This window comes from Somniosus microcephalus, chromosome 1 (genome assembly GCF_052327205.1).
Source record: "Somniosus microcephalus isolate GS21.2 chromosome 1, FLI_Smic_1.0, whole genome shotgun sequence".
NCBI classification, from domain to species: Eukaryota; Metazoa; Chordata; class Chondrichthyes; order Squaliformes; family Somniosidae; genus Somniosus; species Somniosus microcephalus.
Genome location: NC_140987.1, coordinates 379,369,435 through 379,389,348, shown reverse-complemented (window position 1 = coordinate 379,389,348; position 19,914 = coordinate 379,369,435). Strand labels below are relative to the sequence as shown.

Below are 19,914 nucleotides of genomic sequence, written 5' to 3'. Positions count from 1 at the left end.
CAAGGAGGAAAATGTTTCTAATGTTCATGTTTGATGCATGCCAATTAAGCCTATCACTGTTCCATCTTATTTTTTTTTACTATTTGCTTTCATCTCATGGAAATAATGACTTTCTTTTTCCCTCTCCGAGATCTTGCTCTGGCTAGCAACCAAACACATCTTACAGCCATTTCTGCAGCTTTTAACCCTGAAAGCTGGTTCTAATGCACCAGCACAGTAATGCCTGACTGGATTGGTGAAAAATGCTAATTTCAACCAGAACTAATGTTTAACAGTTACTGCTATTTGGAGCAGTTTATTGCAAAGATTAATGACAGCCCTGTGGCTAGTCTGAGCTCACATGCTTCTTTTTTTTATAAAACGAAGGAGAAATTCCATGTTTTAATATCAACAAGCTGCTGAGTAAACCTTTGTTTTAAACCCATATGCTCAGAATGTACAGTTTAAAAAAAGCTGAAGTGTACGTCAACCAAAACAGAACTCAATTAAGTGATGTATTTTGTGTTTCAAATGTAATGGCACGTATTCTGATCTCACCACATTACAAAGGGCCTTGAAAACCATGTAGCTTTCACATTCTTGCATCATATTTATTTACATTATCTAACTTTAAAAAAAAAGTGACTTTGTTTTATTTCCTAAAATGTTCATCCTCTCTGTGGCTTCTTGTAGCAACAAGACCTGAAAAGGTTATAAAATGTAAATCCACAATTGAATTTACGTGAAATGTCCCATAATGGATTGTAGAGCATTGCTTCTATAATTTCATTTTTTTTTGTTATTACACAAATCAGAGCAGATGGAGGATGAAAGAAAGGTTGCTAATCTGGCAAAATATATATTTTTTTAAGTCATAATTTGATAGATACAGATTGCGTTTTTGTTTGGAAGAGCGACTCTGACCCTGAAGGCCCAGACAGTAGTTGAACCATACAGAGTAAGATGGTTCCAGGTTCAATCCCCGACTATAGTGAGCTAGCAGATCGCTGCTACACTCCTTAACCCAAGGATGGAGGCTAAGAGGAGGATTGGACAGCTGCGATGCCTTCTGCCCTCGTTTACTGTCAAAGCTCATAAAAGGAATGATAGGCAATTGGGTGAGATATTGGAAGGTGCCTGATGCCCGGCAAACAATACCAGCGCAAGGTGTCAGCTACTGCAGGATATCTACCCACAAACTGTTTTTGACTCTATATTTTATACAAGAGCGGCATGGGGCTTTCCACAGGCCGAGATAGCATGGCACAGTACCACAGAACTTCTTGGAACACCAGGCTGCGTTCTGTTAAATGCCACACAGTTTCCCCCTTTATTCATAGATGCATGAGGAGAAAATTCCACCCAGTGTTTCTTCCAATATAACTAATTAATCTCCTGCAGACTGCAGCTGCTGTGCTGTCATTATTCACAGAACCTTTTATAAATCTTTTCAATTTGTGAGAAATATTTCTTTGAAAATACAAAAAAAGTGACAGAAAAATAGTTGCAAAGCCCCTCTTCACTGCTTAGCACATCACAACAGCAGGCAGACATTTGATGCTGGTTTTGGTTTAAATTCAGCAGGCCCATTTGTGGGAGGTTAGTAATGCCAGTTTCCTTCCCAACTAGTTCGGATCTGGTTTACAAAATAGATTAAACCGCTGCACAAATCCATGTATACAGAGCTGAAGTTTTATTGGATAGTTTGTCCCGACAATTGGATTTGTTGACATCTGGGACCAAATCCAGCAACAGCAACTCATTCTGGAATTTCCTGACACCTGGTGTATAAATGGAGCCAGAAAACCTAATGACTCATGGCCATCCCAAACAAAACCCAATGATTACATGTAACTGACTAGTTTCGACAATTTACTATTGTGCAAAGACCAACAGCCATGTTCCATTAGCAAATCGGAAGGATTTGTTTATTTACTCATGGTTTAGAATGTAGGCAAATGGCCAAATATTCATATCTGGCTAAATAGCAAATAAAACATCTTATGGTTTTTTTTCAGAAGATATTCCAGTGAAATTTCCACTAAACCAAACCTTGTGAATGAACTAACTGATCAGAAAGGGTGGTGGAAGCAGATTCAATAGTACCGTTCAAAAGGGGATTGGATCACTACTTAAAAAGGAAAAATGTGCAGGGCTATGTGGAAAGAGCAGGGCAGTGGGACTAATTAGCAGCTCTTTGAGAGAGTCGGCACAGGCATGATGGGCCGAATGGCCTTCTCCTGTGTTGTATGATTTTATGATCTCTCCTAAGTCATCAATTCAGATGCTACAGTTAACCTCAGCAACCATGAATTTGACAATTAGTGTTCGAGAGAGAAGGGACATCAGCAGCAGCTAGGGTTGGGCTCAGAACCATGTAACCCGTCAACAAACCCCATCTCGGTTCACACAAGAATGAGCACTTGGGTGCATGCATCCCTTCGGCTCCTCACCTGTGGTACCATATTTCAATAGGACGAAAAATAAATAGAATTGTTCCACGTGCACAGTAGCTTCTCCTTGAGTGAAAATTATGATGCGATACATTAGCATAGGCTAATTCATTAATTTTAGTGTGAAAAGAACACAATAGGTTAAAAGAATGGGATCTAATCGCATTCTTACACTGGCATTAATGCGTGCAAACATTGGCCTAGAAATTCACTGGCCTTAGCGCCGCTTTTGAGGCGCTAGAGGGCCTAGCGCCGAAGTTATGGCCAGTTTAGAAATTGACAGGGGCCCTAAATCGGCGTTAGGCCGGTAGCGCTGCGCCGGCACCGATGACGTCATCGGTGTGCGCAGCGTCCCGGTTGCCATGGTAACCCGCCTGAACTCGGAAATTGAGTTGCGGCCGCCTCGCCCGTGGCAGCCGCAAGCAACGTTCTGGCAGAGGTGCCTTACAGAACTTTGCGCCGGCGCATTAAAGGCCCCGCGGCGGCCGGCCGCTTTCCCGCCGGCCGCCTGGCCGCAGCTCCCTCCCCAGACTTCCCCCCCCCCCCCCCCCGGAACAGAAGCAAGCCTGGCACTTGTCCGAGGTGCCGGGCTCATTTTTAAAAAGATTATCGCGGGCCGCGGCCGGGTGCAGGCAGCTCCTCCTTAACGGAAGGAGGAGGCCTGCACTTCCCGAGCCTGCCGCACCGCAGCGGGCGCCGCAGCGCCGGAATAGCGCCGCAATGCGGCGCGTGGCGCCAGTTTTGAGGCGCTGAGACCCCTCAGTAGCGCCGGCAGCCGTTTGGGCGCGGCGCTACTGAATTTTTGGCGCGCGCAGGGGGACTTAGCGCCGGCACTAACTTCCGGCGCTAAAGCCCTCGCTGCGCCAAAACCGAATTTCTAGGCCATTATATCTTGTTTGACTCTAATAGGGAATGGTTATATTTTAATTTTACAATTTATTCACAGTCTCAGAATGGCAGACCAGTCTATATCTGCTTAGGAATTATGTTTGTTGACAGTCCTGTTAATTTGAGGATGGTTATGTCGGGGATGTTTTCATTCAGATGCCTTGTAAATGTTGAGTAAAATCCTATCCTCAAAAGCCTCAGTAATTTTCTCCCAGTGGTGCACTCTTACTTTGCTTAGTTCTGAGTTCTTCCCATTAAATAATTTGTTGTCAGTCACTATTTATTAGTCTAGTTGTTTTGTTGAAATATACATTAGACAGACAAGTCTCCAGACAGGTCAGCATCAGTGAATAAAATACGTTCCGGTATTAACATGGGTTTCAATGTAACAGTCTTAAAACATCAAACTTCCTTAGTCCTAACACGTTCACAAAGTATTTCACTGGGAATAAGATCCTGTATTAAGCAGTCATCGGACATCTTCAGTAGTTACATATTACATGATAACAGCATCACGTACAGACACAGCAACCACAGTCCGTTAGCTTTGAGCAGAAACCACCCATATATAAAATTACTTGGATTTAAGTACTGGTTCAGGGCCATCTTTCTTGTCAATTTAATATTCATCTAGATTTAATATTTAGCTGTGATGACGGTTGATGTCACTGCTAGTAGAGTATTATCCTAAACTGAAAATGGTAACAAGTCTCATTTCCCCTCCATTAATTTACTTTGGCAATCTGTAGCCTACTACCAGTTACTGTTCCATGCACCGAACCAGTTTGCTCAGTGATTTCATCAGTCATGGTTTGTACGCCTAACTGACAACAGATTCTGCCTTGATTCAAACAAGGCATTTTCTCCTGCACCAATAACATTTCTCCTGCTCTGTCTCTCAGGCCAGGCATACCTCTAACTAGTTAATAGTAGCAGGAAGCACATTAGTTAATCACACTGATCCCCCCAAACCCCTCATTTCTGGTACAATGTTGAGTCATAGATAAACTTGACTCCTTCAAATCAACACTTTTAGCTAAATTTCTTGGGGTAACATTTGTATAAGCTTATGTGCTTGAATATGTCAGATAATTTTAAGGGCTGTACTTTCGGAATCACCAAAAGACTGATGAGGTTTGACTGCACTCAGCAGTGTGACCCCTTCCTGACTTCCTCCACCACAGAACAGATACTTTGCTCTTAATCTGTGTACTTGTAACAACAATCAAATACCACACTCCAGCACTATAATTCGTACAATTAGGTACAATTAAGAATATAGAAAAAGAAATGTAAAAGCTGGAGTACCTTGTGCATTTTAAAATGGACCCGATATAACATTCAACTTGTGTTCATTATTTAATTCCGGCCAAGGTTATCTTGTAGGTTTTGATTATGTTTCATGCAATTTTCTTTGAATAACTTGCTAAGATTATATAATTGATGGTCTTGTTCAGTTTTTGTTTACATCACATAGCAGAACTGAATTAATCTCTCAATATAGGGAATGGTACACAGCACCAACAAACACTGGGCTACTGCAGCACTGGCTTTAATGACCCAACATACTTACAGTGCGTATACTATGTTTACAGGCAAATAGAAAAATACCAGCAGATTAGATTATCATGACTCAGCAAACAAAGCTAAATCAGATACTGCTTTTATATTGCAATGAATTGTAATATCAGATAGGTGCTAAATGTTTAACTTACAAATGGACCAACAGAATATTCACAAGCACACAGATAGTGCTTGGGCTGGAAAATTGGTATATAAAAAACAATTAGAAGCTTCATGTTACGCTTTTGAGTGAGGTGACTAGCTCAACAGTACTCTCATATGAAAAGGACGATAGTAATGAGTAACGGAGTCCTGAACAACTACGGATGTGGAAAACTACTTGCTAGCTAACCTTCCCTAGTACCAACCCAAACCAACACCCGTCTACCCTCTCCTGCGTTAATAGGTGTCATGGTTTCAGATTTGGATTTGCTCCCTACTTTGCCAAGCTTTTCTTTTCTCTTCTCTTAGTCGAAGCAAAATTACCTTTTTGGAAATGGAAATGATTACTTTATGTGAATAGAATGGTTTTCATTGTAATTTATGCCAAGCGATAGAGGGATCCCAGTATGGAAAAATATGCATTGTTGTTTGAGGAAAATTGGAAGCAACTGTGGAGTAACGTATGGTGCTTGATATTCTATGGACTCCTTACTCCAGCATCTGTTGCTCTAACTGTAATTCAATTCATAAAATGTTTACAAGGGATCAATGGAAAAGTTGGGAATATGCATTCCAGGATCATAAATTTCATATCCGAGGTACTAAAATTGCCAGATCACCTAAACTTTAACAGCTGACATTTATCCGCATTATTGGCTGGCTTGAACATCTTTCCTGGACGATTGGATTGTTCCCATGTAATTTACAACTGAAGACTTTGGAAGTAGTCAAGCTCAAGAGATCAAGGAGTTGCTAGTTGTCCCAGGAGCTTTGTTTGTGGCAGTCCAACAGTTTGAATAGTTTAACATTCTGCCTCAGTCGGATGAATTTGGTCAGTTCTCAGTCAAGCAAGCTGTAGGACAAAGAGCCACGCAGTAGTGAAATTTCATTTTTAGGTCGTAAAGGAAAACTACTAGGATACCACAAACCCTGCTGAAATGGTGCCCCCTGGGGTGATGGAATAACCCATCTCATTTCCCCAGGTGGTGATGTAAGGGATCTAGCTGCAAGTCGAAGAAAAAGAAAGGCCTGCTTACAAGGAGGGGAGTGGATTCGTTACCCATTGCTGTGTGAGAGTTAGGGTGCGGTCTTGTCTGTGCACCTAAGCCATGCATCAAGGCTCCAACTGGGGGAAAGCCATGATTCTAAGCTAGTACCCGCTAGGTTACCAGACTGTAAACAGCCTATATCAGCACAGGATTCCCGAGTGATTCAAGGCTCTTGTGCATGTCATTAACTCCACAATTAAATTCATGAAACAGTCTCCAGCAGAGAGGATTGAACATTGTTAACTACATCGACTCAACTATATCCATTCCCTACCAAAATCAGAAGATAAAATGTGCTAGTTTATTTCAATTATTTTCAAACTTTTATGTTTGTGGAGGGGCTGTTGGGAGTCCCCCTGCAAATACTGACATGTTCAATCCTAACTTCCAAAATTTGTCAGTTTTCCAAATGAGTCGCCCAAAAGGAAAACAATTGTATTTCAAAAAGCACAGCAATAGATGGCCCAAAATTCCCTGGATTGCACTTGCACTGAAAGTACGCCAAAATTTATGCCAGTTTCTGCGCTGGTCTTGCGGACCCACAGTTCCTGTGGAGCACATTTGTCTACGCTGCAATGTAAAATGAGTGCAAATGTCACCAACAGGCATACTGGGGCTGCTGTCTTCCGCCATGGCTCCTCATTCTCAGAGACTTTTACCTCTGCTGTTCTTCTTCCATTATTGTGCAGAACAGGGGTATGCCCATCGGGAAGGCCATTCCAGCTGCTTAGTGCTTCTGAACTTGCGAGGGGGTGGAGGGGGCACAGCGGGGGTCTGAATAATTTTGGTGCACGGCACTTTGGTTAAACATAGTTCAGGTCTCGGTACAAAAGTTTCAACAAATCGTGAAGAAAATTACAATCCAGAAATTTCAGTTACTCTGATATCAGGTGACTTTGGGCTGTGCTGCACTTAAAATTCTTGGGCGTAAATCTATGCAAGCGCATCATTTGTGTAAATTCAGAAAACTCATGCAAGCTGATCTTTTGGGGGGAATGAAGCTATGTAAACGGGCAGCAGAGGGTTCTGGCAAACGTATCTCGGAAGTGGCACAAATGATCAAGGAAATTTGCACGTAATGATGTATCAGCATACCCCCGGTTAACAATCAGTTATGTATGAACTGCCTCCGAGAAACACGGCACAACTCTGACGGTGCAAGGCTCCAGGAAACTCCGCAATAATGCTAATGCTAATCTATCACCATGATCACCTTCTATCACCTCTGTAAAATGGGTCTGTCTCTGCACCAACTCTTCCCCTTTTGCTGTTGAGACCCTCATTTAATGCCTTTTATTACCTTAAGGCCCAGGCCTCCACCGCAGCACACATCCTTAGCTTCACCACGATCCACATCCCTGTTACTCTAGTCCTCAACGAGTTCCATTGGCTCCATGTTCCAGGGAATTGAATTGTCCTTGCCTTTCAAAATGCCTCCATGACCTTGCCCCACCCTACATCAGCTTTCTCCTCTAACTGTATTTCCCAGCACACTCTCTGTACTCTCACTCCTCCAACATTGGTTACCCTCTTCCATCATTTGTACCACTCTTTTGGCCACTATGCATCCATCCCTCCTGGAACTCTCTCTCGCATTTCTGCCTAGTCACCTCCCACACTGCTTTCAAAATCCTTTGTAAGACTCTTCTGTTCCATGCTTTCATCTCCCTACTCAGCCCCTCCTCCTCCTGCTCAGTGTGTACTCTTTGTCCACTGCCCTGTAAAGCACTTTGAGATATTTTTCTGCACACGAGGAATGCTATAGAAATGCACTTTGTTGTAATAACTCAACAAATCTGACTTCACAAATTCCGGAAGTATGGAGACCCCAGTAGTAAAACCTATGGTTTATTTAGAAAAAACCTTGAAGAAAAAATATTCTATGGTTCCATTTTGATCACCAAACCTATTATGTAATACTCATTCATACAACTTGTTTGAGATGTATGGAAAATAAGCTACAAATAGATCATTTGGTAGTTGAAGTGTTAATATAGAGATCTCTACATTGTTATTGCTGGAGGTTCTCTTAAATTAAAATGGATTATCATTTATTAGCTGCACAAAAAGCGCTTTTTCAACTGGTCCTTACATCTGTAACAGCCGTTCTGAGATTTAATCATGTGTGTCTTACTCATTGAATATACAGTTTTTCAGTCTAACCATTTGTCTTACAGCCTTAAATGTCTGTGTACATTACAGATCGCAGCTTAGCAACATATTTACCTGTGTAGATTTATCACGAGTGATTAAGTTAAAAATGGAACTGTTTATAAATATTGTAAATCTTTATCGGACAGTATTTTTTGTGTAGGCTTAAACAGACTGGTCAATAAACTCCAGGCATTACCCCAAAACATGTATGAATAGCACATTTTAACCCCAGGATACAAAGATAAGTTTCCTTATGTGCTTCAGATGTTACTGTCAGGTCTTGCAGCTGTAACAAGGGGAGGAGTTATGACTGAATCCCAGTGCAACCAAGATTGGAGCTCAGCTGCTCCAATAGGGAAGGAGGGGAGAATCAATTGAGTTCTCAGAGACCAGAAGAAAGAACAGTAACTAGACGGGGAGGATTTCCTGCCCACAGCCATAGCGCACAAGCAGATCAACTAAGGGATGATATTGGTAGCATTTTTGAACCCCTCTTACCAAACAGGATATTGTGAATTTAGTCAGCTAAATTGGTGAATTCAAAACATGAATGCGTTTATTGTGAACTGTGTGTTCACGTCATTGACGGATATTAGTTTCCCATTTTGGACACCCAGGCCCCAATTCTCCAGTGTGATCTCCTGGGAAGCCCCTCTCGCCACCCTCGCTCAGTGCTTCCTCAGCGGAGGCATCTACCAGAAGCATGGGACGCCTTTTCTTCCTTCCCTTCTTGCCATTAGAGGATCTCCAGCAGCAGAGGCGGCAGCAGCAGAACCAGGAACAGCATGATGAGCACCAGGAGCACCAGGCTGCTGCTCACTCACCTGAAGCTGCACAGACCAGAAAGGGCCAGCGCTTGGAAGTGGCTTGAGAGCACCTTGCTGCGCTTGAGGGGGCCATAGGGACCCGTATCTGCACTGGCAGTCCTACTCAGAAGGACTTCCATGAAGGTCTGGTTTCTCTGTTCAATAGCTGGCCAACGCTCCTCAAGAGATGTCATTCTCTTATGAGCACTCACCATGTTTTTCGTACCCTGGCGAGTTATCTCCTCCATGGAGGTTGCCAACCTTTCCATGGTGATGCGTTCCTGCGCCAATGACTCCACATAAGCTCTGCTCATGGTCGCTATGGACTCCTCCATTTGCTCCGCACTCGCAGCGACCCTGGAGACAAAACCTGCCAGAGACTCCTGCATCTGTGCATGGAGATCCATCACCTCTTCTCTTGCGGATGGACCCAGAGGCAGAGGGTCGACATGCAGCGCAGCTGAGCTGAGCTGGCAGAGCCCTGCGCCCTCCGACGAGGACTCTCCACTGCAGTCCCTGTCTCCAGAATCTGCTGAGGCTCACTTGTGAGCTGTGAAACACCAGGTGACAACACTACTCTATGTCCCGAAGGTCCCCCCGAAGTGTGAGTGTCTGCGCTGGTGCTGGGTGCGCTTACTTCTGCTGACGCTGTGCCCTCGGAGGTTGGAGCTACCTCTGAGGAGTCTGGCTGCACAGCCTCTTCCTCCTCCACAGTGGGGATGGGGGCTCTGGATGGTCCTGTGGGGGAGTAGAGGAAGGAGTTAGAGATGTGATGCCAAGGTTACATGCACATTCGAGTTGACATCTGCTGACACCTGCATCCATGCAGCCTTAGTCTCAGTGGGAGGCCTCTTCCTGCCTGACCTAGGGAAGAGGACCTCCCTGTGGGCCCTAACCCCATCCAATAGTGCCTGCAGTGAAGCTTCGTCGAATTTGGAGGCAGCTCGGGGTCTGGCACTGGCCACAGCTGCTGAAGGCTCCTCTGCCATCCTGTATGGTTCGTTTGGATGCCAACAGAGGAAGCAATGCTTGCTGTGGACCTTGAAAGCACCACAAATGATGACATCATAATGTGGGGCTTCCTGACTGGAAATGGACAATTAGCAAGGCTGCCCACATGCTGGAAATTAATTGGCCACTTGAGGGAAAATTGCGTGCAGCTGGCTGACCCATTTTTCTGTGTGTCAGAACCCCACATTCGGGGGAATCCGACCATTTCCCACACAATCGGGCCCCCAGTATCAAGCACCAGGCTGCAAATGAGAAGGTTCCCACTGCCACAAAATGCCCTATTCACCAGCCTCCGCAGTGTGACATTTCCCATTTCCTACCATAGCCATCCTGGTGGTCTCACTAAGTGAGATCTCCAATTTAAAGGGACAGTTGTGTTCTGTGAGCTCATGGCCACAAGGAACATGGCTAAGCCCCTTAGAGCCAATCAGTCCTAGCTGGATGCAGACCTAGCCCCCAAATGATGTGTGCTAACTCATTGCACTACCCACTTTTCAAATTATTAAACTGTTTCTAGAAATGGCATGGAGCTTCAGTTTGAAGGCCGGTGGGAGTTACAATGTTTCTTTTTGATAGGTTTGCAATATAACCACTGCAAGCAACAAATTTATATTATACTGATCTTTTTTAAATACTGCAGAGTGACATTGAAAGAAACAGTTTTCTCCTTTGTAATGTGTTATTTGGAACATGAAAAGGGGGAACGGGTGTTTTGTAAAACAAAGTGACCTCTGAAGGCCAGAAGAGCTAGACGTAATTTTCTTCAAATAAGTAGCCTATATTCATATAAGTGGAGAAAGATTTGACCTGCATATACAGTAGTTAGTGGTTTTGTTCATATTAATTTTGTTATTTGTAAATTTTGTCCAATATATTAAATTTGTTTAATTATTGGGTTCCTTAAATGGTTGGAGAGAGTCAGGTAAATGGAAAATGGTTGTATGCCAACTAACATAATGGGAATGACATCAAGCAGATTGTACCTCATGAACCATTACCCTTGGACCTAGGTCATTACCAAACTGACATTGTTGTTAATCGAAAAGAAGTCAGATAACTAGTGGAAAAAAAAAGTGTGTGGAGTAAGACTGCAATTTAACCAATCACCTTTCAGATACAAGACGTTAGCCAAAACATCTACAATTCTATAATGCCATTTGGAACTTTGGTCATCTGTCATTGTATGACAAGAGTACATGATAGATGACTATTCAAATTGAAATGCTGTATAGCACACTGGTATCAGTGTTGGTTACAGTCATACTTCCATACATGATTCAGGTAAATTCCAGCAAATAGAAATAGTTCTAAATGATTTATAGCAACAGCACCCAAAACTATTACTGGCATTCAATTAATGTTTCTTTTATCAAGATAAGAGCTGTTATTGTTGGAGAATGTAATTTTTCCCACTAATTGTCAATATTGAGCATTCCTGATTAGGTGGAACATAGTTAGATGCAGAATAAAACTTCTTTTATCCTGGCTTCGCACCAAACTCAAAAGACCATACTAGCTGCACCAGTGTGACATTTCTCACATCAATCAACTTTGTGAACACTATGGGCTGGATTTTCCCAGTCCTGAGGAGGCGGGTTTGGAGGCGGGACTGCTGGGAAAATGGGAAACATTGGGAACGGGTTCCAATCCCGCTCCCAACCCGCCTCCGAACCATTTTCGCGGGAGGCGGGTCCCCGACTCACGCAGGGACCCGTCTCCTAGCGGCGGGAAGGGTATTAGAGCCAATAACTGCCTGTTAACAGGTAGTTACAGGCAGTTAAGAGGGTTTTCCCCATTTTCAGCCTGCTGATGCGAGCTTCCCGACGTCGGGGAAACCCCACCAGTGTTAGTGAGGTGAGCTGTGGGTCTGCTGCAGTGTAAGTGCAAATGACAGCTGCAGAGGTAGTGTGATGGGTGCAGTGGTGCACAGGTAAGTATGACAGGTGAGAGAATGTCGTGAGAAATATTTTTATTCTGTTTATATGTATCTGCAGGTGACAAGATTTGATGTTTCTGTGAAGCCTCATCTGATCGAGAGAATTGACAGATGGCTTCTGCAATCTCATATCCAGCTGCCATCTGTTTTCTCCTAAGGAGAGAGTCATTGGTGAGCCTGGGTGCAAGGGCTCACCTTTGGACAGTGATTGTCAGTATTTGACAGCACCTCAATGCTGTCAAACACTGACAATTCATCTGTCAAAAAATTATGGGGCCTGTCACGTTAACAAAACCTGCAGATGAAACGTCATGCACTGACGTCATCTGACACTGGCTTTCCCTTAATTGGCCAGCAAGCCTGCAGGCCGGGCTTAACAAGGCCAACCGGGAAAATAGCATCAGGTTGTCGGACGTCGCTGGGAGCGGGACTAGAATCCGGAAACCAGCAGTCCTGCCCCCAACACGCCTCCTCAGGTAAGATCCTGGCCTATGAGCGAGTCTGACAATTATTATTAATTAAGGGCAACCTTGTGTTATGGGTCCACATCCATAGAAAACTGGCTGAGACTAGCCAGATTCATGTCAGAACCCTCACAACTAGCAATGCGAGAAGACTTTCATCTCATCAGTCTAGGCTTGGATTCAAAAGGTGAAAAGATAATGTCCATTGATAATATGCTTTTTTTCCTTGAGTGAATGCAAGGCTTTGCGAATCCATACCACTTAGTTGTAGGACAAAAATAAAAATGTTCAGAAATATTTCAGACTTCAAAATATTAGAGAAAAACCATGTTCCTAACCAGTGTTTGCAATTAAAAGTCCTTTTTAATCAAGCAGCTAACATAAAGCTGAAATGATTTTTGTTTAAGCTCTTCTAATCATGCACAGAGTTCTCAAAGGAGGTGAATGGTACAAATTAATGTATCGTTGACAAGCATTAGATCAGCATAATGGCCAGCTGAATACGTGGTATTTCTCTGGAAACTGGGCTTGACAGAATAGCTGCCTTTTATTGGCTGCTTTGATTTTTTTAATATTTCCAAATGCTTTCCTTTTGACTACCCAGTTTCAACTGAAAACTCTGTGATAAAATCATGAGAACAAATGCAACTAATTTTGACAGATTTACTTAAATCTAAGCTAAAAGAGGTTGAATAGATCGCTATGCAGGTTGACTATTACAACTTAAATAGGCCAAATGGGAAGAAGTTTTTCCTTCCTAAAATATAAATTGGGCCCAGTATGTAGTATGACTCATGGACTATTTTAGACCAGACCCTCTTTGACTATTTTTGACCTCGGTCGCATTAGCTACTCAAATACTTCTGGCTGGCAGGGAGCTATTAGATTTGTAGTGTATACAAGGCAGATGCTCTCGTATCTTTGAATGGTTGGTCCATGGTGACAGCTTATAAATCAATGGATGCTATCTTTGTTACAAATGCAGTAGCTACTAGCTATCAAATCATTCTCTCATTGTTACTACACAGGGGTTGTGCTTGTTAGGGACTCCCTCTGCCCCTCTCTAATACTTTACCTTGTGCATCCCTCCAGTAAAATACTGCCAAATTTCTCTCATATACCCATCACACACATCCCAATACAAAAATGAATGTGATTAGAGGCGTTAGTCTGAAAGCGTCGACGTGGAAAAAATGGCAGGTCATCCATATGCTCTCTGAAATTAATCCCAAAATGTGTGTACTTGAGTTAAACCACTTTAACAGACCATATTGACCTGGGGGCAAGAGCCTGAAAAAGCTTCTGAGAAACAAAAAAGTCATTAAAATACTCTGATCATTTTACATATTGTTTTAATTATGGAATTCCTGAAAATAAATTGTGGGTTATTTTTGAGAACCGCACTGTTATCACCAATGATCAAACCAGTAAACCGCTGGAGAAAATTGTGCATTAGGATTAAAACGTCAAAAGAACACATTAAAAAATGAGGCCACGGCACCAGCAATACTTGTTAATGACTGAAATTGTGAGTTATGGCCCAAAAATGATCACAGATGTGTTTCAGAATCTCACCGTTGGGATCTAGGCTGCAGACTGCCTCTTTCATCCAAAAGCATTTATGGAAATGTGACAGCAGATAATTTAATACACATTTTAAAATTAATTTAAAAGATGCAATGATTCTTTTCCAATGAGATTGGCGTGTTAAAAAAACTGCAAAATTCTCAATCAAATAATTACATTAAAAGAATTCGAAACCAGATGATGCCCTTACAAACACATCTGAAATGTATTTCTTGTGGGATAGGCAGCCAGTGAACAATAGGTAAGAGAGAGCAAGAGGTTATCTTATCATTGGAAAATCCTGCTGGAAATCGATGTGACCTCTGCTACTGCCATCCCAATTCCCACCCTCAGTGCACTGCCTGTCCTATTTGTCTTCTTCTAGAAGCTCAATCTAGTGTGTGATCTCCTCCTGCCTCTCCGGGGGCAGATTATCAGAATGAATCATACCCTGACTACTTTCACACTTCTATTTATTTCCCTGTGCTGATGGGATGCTGTCTGGGGAGTGTGGAGGGGGGGGGGGGGGGAGGGGGGAGGGGGGTGTAAATATCAATTCAATTTAAATGACAACCTCCCTGCCAAACATACAATGTAGGCTGGGTTAGAGGTACAGGAGAATTCATTTGTGCTGCAAATGTTAAAACCATGAATAGAACCAGCATTGGAAAAGAAAAATCAACAGTGAATACCTTTAGAGAGTAACAAAAAAATTACACTTCAAAGGCTTTGTGTGCTTTCAATTCAGCCATGCAGGTTGTATTTTGTCATGCTGTGCTGTACAGTAGTAAGGAGCCCCCATCATTCAGCTGCAGTGCTGTGGACACATGTACTATCAAAACTATAACTGGGAAGAGATGACCTATTTTCACGTCTGAAAATATCTCAACTTTTCTTTTGAATACAGAAATAACCTTGCCGATAGAGGTATGATGTGTTTACAATTACAAAGTACTAAGGTGGTCAGATATTTTAAGCATGCATCTGACCACGTTAGTACTTTATAATTGTAAACACATCATACAAATATTACTAGAAATCGTGAATTACAGTATAACACTGTGGAACTATTCTCCTTTTGACGCGACAGGGAAAATGCTGTTGAGGTCAACAGTACTAGATTTTCAGACATTGCTCCAGTGCCAAAAACAATGGTGACAGAAATGATAGGAAGCTCTTTTAAGACTCCATGCAGCATCGAGGTCACCCTAATTTCCACGCTCACCTCCCCCCACCCAAAATTGGTACACAATTACTACTCTACTTAGGTGTAGGCAAAACATACCTGGAAGGTGAATTAGGACCTGGTGTCACTGAGGGTAAGGGACAAAGAAATTAAGTTTATAATAAAAAGTGAGCACTCTGGACACCAAAATCCAAAGTGATTGCTAAAGTTGTTTTAAAAATAGTAAAGCCAAATTGTAAAAAAGATAATTTCCTTTGAGCTCAAACTAAGATCTTTTGCATACAGACCGATGGATTAACAATTTTTGCAAAAGTAAAAAGGGTTAAAAACCAACATTCTTCTCCCCAATATAAACATTAAATGTGAATGTAATCATAAAGAAGTTTAGGTGAATATATGTGCCTATTAAAAGGAAAGAGGATTTTTTCAATTCACATCTGTTTTCATAATAAAAATGTTTACACACTTTACTGATACTGAAAGATATTATTCACCTACCACTTTGTAAAACTTTATGGAAGTAATTTTCTTCCTCCATAAAACCCTCTTATTCCCAGCTGCAATATCCAAGATCAGCATCAAAGCAGCTCCAACATCTTCCCCTGGTCTTGGCAATCCCCCTCACTGACACACAAAAAAAAATATCCCAAACGTTATTCGCTCAAATTTTTTTATTTAATGTTTTGTGGTAAATCAAATGGTGAAAACAATGAAATCGTAATTTGAGATGATTTTCCTTCCATTCTGCTATTCATAGCTCAATTATTATGTAATAGTACAATCTATAGTTCCAGAAGAACAGGGTTAAAACAACAATTCTCATAATTAGAAACATTTGTTTACAGTGACTAAGCAAGTCAAATTCCATTTTATTACATAGGATTCTCAAGTGTTTTGAGGATCATATTCTGCATTTTACTTGTGAAAACAGCAGTCTTGTCCAGAAAGCATCTCCCTCACATTTTCACTCACTTCACAATTTCTCCACAGACGCTAGCACCCCAGCTCCTTTTCTACCTTGCTGGTCATCTTGGTGCATTCTGGGTATTATAGTTCCACAGAAGCAGAGGGAAAATTACAACTCCCATGATGCAGCACACACTGAATTTATCCACAGCACCTGGAAGTCTCCTGTGCCCAGGTGAAATGTCCAACTCAAGCCACTGGCTGTAGCTGACAGGGATGGTCTATATGGCTGGGTTGGGAGGGGCCGGGGGATAGTCTTTGAGGCATTTCTACCGTAACAAATTCATGAGTAAGATTAATTACCCCCCCCCCCGAGTTGTAGTGTATTTTTGTCCAGAGTTCTGTAATTTAAAAAAAGTTACTTTAAAAATTACAATTCTACCAGTACACAATCTGTTTCAACTCAGATCAATGCAAAGAAATTATTTGAGCAGTGTGTGGTACTTGCAGGCTCAGAAACAGCTTTGAAAAAAATAATTTGAGGTATTTCTTTGCTTTGATTCCAGCTTGTTAATTGTTTCTGTTTGGCACTTTTTGCTACTTTTCATTTGTCTGCATTTAGTCAGTTGGATATTTGATTGTTTTCTTAGATGAGTGGCTTTTTGAGTCAGTCACGATTTTGTTGCCCTATGGACGTGAAGCTTTGAAGTTGTGAAGCCTTGAGGTGTGACTTTGGAGGTGCAATGCCCCAAGGTCACACTTTCAAATGTGATGCCTTTGAAAGGTGTGAAATGACAGACCCAAGCTAGATACAGGACTTTCTAATTATCCGATAGCAAGTGACCGCCTTAATTATTACGATGAGATTTTCACAGCAGTTTTTGCTTTATTTTTCCAGTTCAAGTCTTCTGACACATTTCTGTTGTTTGCAGGGCTGGCCGTTAATTTGAAAATTAAAACACACAACCAAAGTGTTTGGGGAAAACACTTGCTGCTCCCAATTGAATGGGCTTCTGTAAAATCCTTGCTAACTTAGTTGTTCCATAGAATTTATCAAACAGCCATCATATCTGAAAACTACCGATCAATGATATTGGTTGTGATTTACCCTACCTTGGCAGGTCCATGGCGGGTGATGTTGGTGGTGGGTCTTGGCCTCACAGCTGTCTCCATCCCAGCCTCCGAAATGACTTTACGATGATTGGGCTTGTTAAGCCCGCCCAGCGCGTTTGCCGGCCAATTGAAGGAAGCAGGTCTAATTATGTCATTTATGACGCGTCATCAGCCGGTTTCCCTAAAGGGACCATGCACAAATTGAGTTTGACATTTGTGCTGTCAGTGTTCTACAGCATTGAGGTGCTGCAAACACTGACCAGCACTGCACAGAGGTGCACGGCTGCACCCAGGCTCTCCCACAGCTCGCAGGGAGGTTCTCTTCCCTTCCCATGGACGGTAGAGAACTCCCCAGGACACCAACACAGCCTGGTTGCACATTGCACAGGAGGACACAAGCAGGGATGTGGTCAGAAGAACCTGGGTGCAGTGCCGCAAATGTTTCAATGATCTCAGTAGATCACGAAACATTACTGCAAAGTTACACTTAACCTCATCCTGTTGAACGATTTTATTTTTTAAAACAGATTTCATTTTGAAAATTAATTTGTTTTAATTTTGAAATCCTGCCTTAATCCTCTAAAGTGAATCTTACACGCAGCTACACGTCACAATTGCTGGAAAATCTTGTTTGTCTATAAGCAACAGTGCAGGCTGGCCATAGACTGTACAAAATTAATATGACCTTGTATTTTACTACCAGTGTTTGCTTTATATTTTCAATTGTCAGGCTGCTTTGCAATGAATTATTTCATTGGTGATGGTAGTAGATTGAAGAAAAACTGTACAGGTTCAGGTTTCAAGCACAGCTCACATTGTAAACCACTGATTTCCTGGCAACTATTCAGATATTTTCTATGGCTGAAACAAAACATAAAAATGAACTTTTCAAATGACAGGACTACATTTAATAAAAAATGACAAGCAACTTGTAGGTACGAGGAGAAATATAGATTACTTTACCTCACTGAATTATTGGATTGGAGATGGATAAACCAAACCAGTTGGCTTATATTAAAAAAAAGCCCTGGAATGGAAACAACTCAAACTTTATTGATCATTTGACTTGAAGCATTGCAAAAACATTGTAACCTATTAACTGCGGTCAGTATGGAGCAGCACTCAATTCAGTATGGCAATCAGAAAACTGGGAAATTGTCTATTTAGGGTTGAAAATGCATTTTGTTCTGGTTGTTTAATCCTTTTTCAGGCAACTTGGCACAATACATCCTCCTTTCACCTGGGATAAGAAGACAGTTTAGGCCTTGGACATTTCTGGGAGTACTGTCGATACTATTCAGTTAACGGGCAGGAGGAGTGATTGAAGTCTTTCCTGTGGAGGAACACTGCTCTGAGGAAAGAAAGTTTGAGTAACCTCAGGAGATTCAAACATCCAGTCTTCTGCTCCAATTACTTGAGCTACTGGGCTATAGAAAACTAAGATACAACTTAATAGTGCAGTACCCCATAATGACATTTATTCCATATGTCTACCTCTATACAAGTTTTTTTGTGCCAGATTACAGTGGTTCAGGAAACAGAGTTCAATTTGTGTACCTCTCAGTTTGTACTTATGGCACCAACCTCCATTTTGTGCCCTCAGGTTCTGTCTCAGTGACTGGATAGAACCCAGAAGCAAAGAGCAGAGGTGAATGGCAGGAGTGCATAAACTGTGCATTGTTGAAATTGGTCTGTGGCTCAAAAAGAAAGATCTTCCACACAGATAATGTTATGAAAACAATGATTGAAGATTTATTTTCACAGAGCAAGGATGCTTTTCCAGATAGAGATAGGAATTAAAATGTAATTATGGAGCAATAATAAGAAATAATATATTGTGTCATTACTAAACATTGATCTGAAATAATTTTGGGGAAATTGTTTAAGATACAGGCAATGTCCATATCAGTTTATGCTAAAAAGGTATCACATTGGCTTCTTGGGAGCTCATGCAGCAGGTGCTCTACCTACTCTATCTGTGGTTGTTGTAGGTTTTTTTCCAATGTGAGGTGATATTTCTCAGCCAGGCAGCTAAATTGGTGAGGATTTATTTTTGCACAATGCCATAGTCGGTGCCATTTTAATATTTGCCAGAATGCATATAATCCCCATTATAAGAATGGGCTCATACAAACCCAATTACAGATTCTGACAGGAGGGTAGGCAGAGATCTGACTGACATTGATTTATTTTTTACTGTTGTATCTCTGACGTCACGACTCCCGTCCTCATTGCCAATAACTCCTTCACCCATGCAGTCAACTCAGCAGCTGTGAGACAACATTGTTTCTAAATGGAAACAAGGGGGAAGCTCATCTTCTGTACACAATACAAACTAACAGATGGTTAGAGGATGAAGTGCACATATTTTTTGGGAAGCCACGTTACATTGGGGCTTATATTTGCACAGCACATCCTGGCCTCGATCAAGCTCAGAACCACATGCAAGTCTGTGCATCATCCTCCCATTTCATGATTTCATACATAATCAATGAAAGGAAGGTTTTTGAAAGACTGAGGAATGCAAGATATATGAGGATGATTTTAACTTATTGATCCCTTCTATGCCATAAGTAAATGTACCATCTCAGCTTAATCAATCCAATTATGAGCACATGCCGCTCAACTTGGATTGCATGCACTAGAGTTTTACTGTTATTCTTCTTCTTAGGCAGTCC

At 41.9% G+C, this 19,914-nt stretch overlaps 1 protein-coding gene across 5 annotated transcripts in view; it reads left to right on the top strand.

The window, feature by feature from the left end:
* dacha (dachshund a) overlaps nt 1-19,914 on the top strand; it is a 414,265-nt gene that overhangs the window by 324,564 nt on the left and 69,787 nt on the right. The window lies entirely within an intron of this gene.